Below are 5,658 nucleotides of genomic sequence, written 5' to 3' on the forward strand. Positions count from 1 at the left end.
TATATATATATGTTATTATCGTTATTTTTTCTATTTGTATTTGGAGCATAACAGGGGGAGGTAGCCCATTCCAAAGCCATGGTCAGCCGTCTCATTGGTCGCTTGTAGTAATAAACACATTTCACCTTTACTGACCGCCGCGAGGGTGTGAAGCTTCTTTTGCTTCTTGACCGCACTACTTTTGCTACTACCACTGCTGCTACCACTACTACTACTACTACTACTACTACTACTACTACTACTACTACTACTACTACTACTACTACTACTACTACGACTGCTACTAATAATAAGAATCATATAAGTAATTTGCCTGGAGATAAACACACACATGCGACAGGATTTACATCCTGATGACAGAACATATACAATCCCATTACCACTTCTACCACCGCCGCCGCCAACGCTATCACCATCCTACTAGAAATAATTTGGAGACAATGCTAGTTGGAGAATACATGATGGTTCTGTCATTTGTCTCCCTGCCTCTGTCTTTCTCTTACTGTCAATTCAATATCTGCCTCTTTCTACGATGCTACATGAATTCTGGCAGCAGGCCATGACATGAACTAATTTAAAACGTCACAATGTTTTTTTTTCTTGTCCCCTTGGAAAGAAATAATGTCTGGGACCTCTGAACCTTAACTTATAGCTCGGCCTGGATAACGATCATGGAAATACCCCCTAGAACCCGCGTCACTGGAAGAACGCATTCATCAGTGACCTTAGGTTCTAACACTGAGCTCGAAAAGATTTTAAATCAGCAACAACGTCCTCAAGTACCTGTTGCAAATCAAAACATGGGTATTCCTGGTGCAGATGCTCAGTATCAACTATCAAACCTATCTCAAAGAAATAGAAATATAAGACAGAAATGGACTAAGGAGGAATATATCGAAATTATGCTTGCTTATTATTATTCAAAACAAAACCTAGAAGCATCAACCATACAAAAAGAGACCTACAATATCTGGAGGTACAAAAACTCGCATAGCAGGCTGTACACGGACAGTAATAAATTAGGAACTGCAAGACTTGATATCCTAAAACATAAAAGACTAACAGACAGCAAAATTGACAAAACAGTCAGTTCAGTCAAATTTCAGCTGAGTGTAAGACACACCTACTTATACACACAGGGAAAAAACCTCTGAAATCACTGACTCAAAACAGCAAACTGGGTACACAGAAACCTATGAAAGTGGACCATTAGCTGATACTAAAATCATTATAAATGATCACGTCAGCAATGAACTGTTAGATGTAATACTAGAACAATATCTAATACAACTCCATCAACATTCCCCCGAAAGAGCCCCACTTCCCAAAATTATTAATATAAATAACAACAGAAATGTAATCAACGAAGTTGATCAATCACTTGGAAAGCTGATATGACAACTCATTGAGAATTGTAGGGAAAATGCCCTCGAAGTGATTGATCAACTCATTTACTCCGCTGCTTATATTGCAACTCAGAAATGCGGTATAAAAATTAGAGAGAGACAAAACAAAAGTGCAATGTACGCAGAACAGCCTGCATGGATGGAAAGAATAAACGGGCAAATAATCTACCTATGAGTAGATATATCTTTTCCACTTGAAGCAAGCATAGGTAAAACTAATAAACCCAACCCAACAAACTAATAAGAAGACTTCTTAAACCTGACCTTTACAAGACAACAAATAATAAACAGCTTGACATCTACAAACAAGAATTACAATTATAAACCAAATGACTAGCAAGATACAAAAATCGTCCAGCATTCCATAAACAAAACATACTATTCAAGAAAAACACAAAAGACATCTACAGTGAACTTGGAAAAACTACCATTACTGTGAAAACACATCCACCTCAGCAGCAAACTGAAGTTTTTGGGAAAAAAAACATTTGGAGAAAACCAAAGGAGTTTAATCAGAATGCACATTGGGTTAGGGACATAGAAAAGCCCAACGCCCACCTCAAATATCAAGAGTGACCGGATATAACAACTGAAGAAGTGAAAGCGGTGCTCGCCAAGTCAAAGAAATGGCAATCCTCAGGCATAGATGAGATTCGAAATTTTTTGCTAAACTCTTGAATGAGTACCTACCACATCTTAGCCATAGCACTCAATTAAGTCATGTCCAGCCCAACGAAAACTCCAAAGTGGCTTACAAAATGGATGACACGCATCTTACCAAACACAGAAGAAACTACTTACCCCACAAAAAATACCGATCCATAACAAGCCTCACTACCATATATCTACTACAAACATTTATAATAGCGAACGGAGCACATGAATTCTTGTATGCTAGGAAGTTATTCCAAGTGGAAGAAAAGTGGAAGGGAACTGAAATAGAGTTATAATGAAAGGAAACCATAAGTGATAATAATAATAATAATAATAATAATAATAATAATAATAATAATAATAATAATAATAATAATAATAAAAAAATATTAATAATAATAATAATAATAATAATTATTATTATTATTATTATTATTATTATTATTATTATTATTATTATTATTATTATTATTTATGTTTGACTTTTGCTTTGCATTTGTACAAGTTGGATCCAAGTCTCACCCAGAGACCTCAAGAGACAACAAGTTAGAAGTTCATGTAGGTGTTATGCCTAGGGCACCATATATTTGGATTTGTACATAGTGTTGTTCTAGAGAATGTTTAAGAAACCATAAGAAAATTATGTGTTTGTTTTAAAATTTGAGATCACATAGACAGTATTTTACGTAGGATATGGGCAGTTCCCATGAGCATTATCTTTTGAACTTCAGCCATTATGGGGTTTCCTGGTATCTGAGCTAGGTAGTAATCAGCCCCTTTCGCTGTCATACCCAGTGCACCTATGACAATAGGTATTGTTTTAGTCTTCAGGTTCCACATTCTATTTCAAGACCTACCAAAAACTGAGCACATTTTGCTAATTTCTATTTCAAGATCTTTATATTTGCTCAGTTTTTGGTAGGTCTTGACAGATACGTTTATATCGATTGGGACAGTCATATTATTATTATTATTGTTGTTGTTGTTGTTGTTGTTGTTGTTGTTGTTGTTGTTGTTGTTGTTGTTGTTGTTGTTGTTGTTGTTGTTGTTGTTGTTGTTGTTGTTGTTGTTATTATTATTATTATTATTAATTATTATTATTATATGCCCTGTTGTGATACCTGGCAGTGGCTCTCCTGTCTTCTAATCTTCGCTGATTGAAAGAATTATCATGTACATTGTTTTGTCTTGGTATAGCAGATATACCACAGGAAATATTCTGCTCAATACCATAGATTTGCTTGTCTGGTGTCTCACAATAACCAGTTGAGCATGTACTTTAGTGGTTATTATTAGAAGAAGGTCAGGCTTGTGTTGGATGAAAGATTGCAAATATAAAGCACTGTATAAGCAATTGAAAACGATTGAAACTGAAAGTAGATGGATAATGGAAAGAATGCATGGACAATTTCATAGGTATGTTGACGATAAAACAGACAGAGAAGGGAGATGGCTGTGGATGACTAAAAGTGATTTAAAACTGGAAACAGAGCCTCTAATCTGTGCTGCCCAAGAGCCAGCACTAAGAACAAACTACCTAAATAACAGAGTAGACAACACTTGAAACAGTGATAAGTGCAGAATCTGTAGACAAAATGGTGAAACCGTATGGCATATTACCAGCCAATGTACGCCACTAGCCCAGAAAGTATGATTTTATGATTCAGTGCGACCATGAGATAGAGATTAAGAAGCCAGACATAGTCTCAATTGAGAAAGAAGCCAAACTATGCTGCATCATAGATATAGCATGACCAGCTGACAACAAGGTATGCGATAAGGAAGGAAGAAAAGTCGATAGGTATGACAGGTTAGCTTGGGAGGTGAAGCAGTTGTGGTCGATAAAAAAGGTGGTAGTGGTACCAATAATTGTCGGAGCCCTGGGAACGGTAAGTAAAAATCTGGAGAAGTGTATGGAATAAATAGGGGCTGCAGAAAACAGCACTGCTTGGAACCGTTCGAATACTCCTTAAGGTGCTCGAAAAATAAGAGGTGTTACCTTAGTTCACTAGTAGTGAACAGCTGACACCGTAGTACATCTCCAGCGTTAGAAGCTGTGCAAAAACAACAACAACAACGACAACAACAACAATAATAATAATAATAATAATAATAATAATAATAATAATAATAATAATAATAATAATAATAATAATAATACCAACTTGTGTAGTAATAGACGATTATCTGCATATATCCATCGAGTGAAAATAAATAAGGTTGTAGCAAAATATACTGCAGTAACAAGGCCAAGACGCTTAATAACTAAGGAGTTCTTTTATTTCTTTTAATGCTGTGATTTTAGTGACCTCTTTAAGCAATATGTCATAACTGACAACAAGTGGGGGAAAATGTTCAAAATAAAACGCTTAAATAAAAGAGAAAATATCAAGTTATTAAGAAGTATGAGCTTCAAGAATAAATGAAAATGTTTTGTCTCTTCACTAGAGTTTTTCTCTTTTAATTCTGCTTGTATAGTTGTTTCAATTTAATTTCATTTATTTCTTTTTTGTTTTTAGTCATTTAATAATTGAAGCACTCTGGAATAAACATATATTGATATTTCTCTTTATCATTTTCCCCAGCATTTTTTTACTGTCTACGATGATTGATTAATTTGATTTGTTTATATATATATATGTATATATATATATATATATATATATATATTGGTTGCTTTCTTTCCTTTCTATTATAGTTTGTTATCCTAGCTATCCAGCATATCGTTTGTGAAAAGTTTCATATCAAGTGAATGACAATATTTCCACTCTATAATATATCTGGGCTTGATCATTACACATCTTACAATGTAGGGCCTACTGTTTGCCAGCCTTCAGTATTAGCTTCACTGTTTTTAATAGTTATTCTCAGATTCTGCTTTGCTATTTTAAAGTATTGGTTCTGTTTCAATATGATGCAGGAGTACGCCGATTTCTCAACCAATTTTACAACACATTTGTAGTCTCAGGACAGAAATTTAAAGTATATCACGGTGTGTATATTAAGTTATAAATGTTTTAAAGAACAACATTGAAGAATTTTAATAGATCAACACTTCTAACTTCCATGATTATACAAAGATTATATGCACACAAAACAAAAGGAAGACATAACTACAAACCACGGATTCAATACAGTGAAGTATCTATTTTAGCCAATATACATCCATCATCACCGAATATGAATGAAAATCGTGTAACCTATGAAGAGTTTTTCAAACTCTTGAATATGTTTGTAGTACTAATAAGGCATAGTGTCCGGTACTGTTATGTTTTTCATTGGCGTATTAATGACCTTCCGCATATTAGAATTTCTAAAATTATAACCAGTTCGATAACATTTTTCGTTATTAATACTACAGCTTTTCTACAACATTGTGCTTCCACGTAAATATAGAATATAGTCGCGCATATATATACACACACACACACACACAAGCGCAAATACATACGTTCATATGTTTGTATATATAAATATATGTGTATATATACATGTATACATATACATACATTCATAAATATATATCATACATATATATGTATATATAGATATATATTATATATATATAAATATATATACATATATATATATATATATA

Source organism: Octopus bimaculoides, chromosome 4, assembly GCF_001194135.2.
Source record: "Octopus bimaculoides isolate UCB-OBI-ISO-001 chromosome 4, ASM119413v2, whole genome shotgun sequence".
Lineage (NCBI taxonomy): Eukaryota > Metazoa > Mollusca > Cephalopoda > Octopoda > Octopodidae > Octopus > Octopus bimaculoides.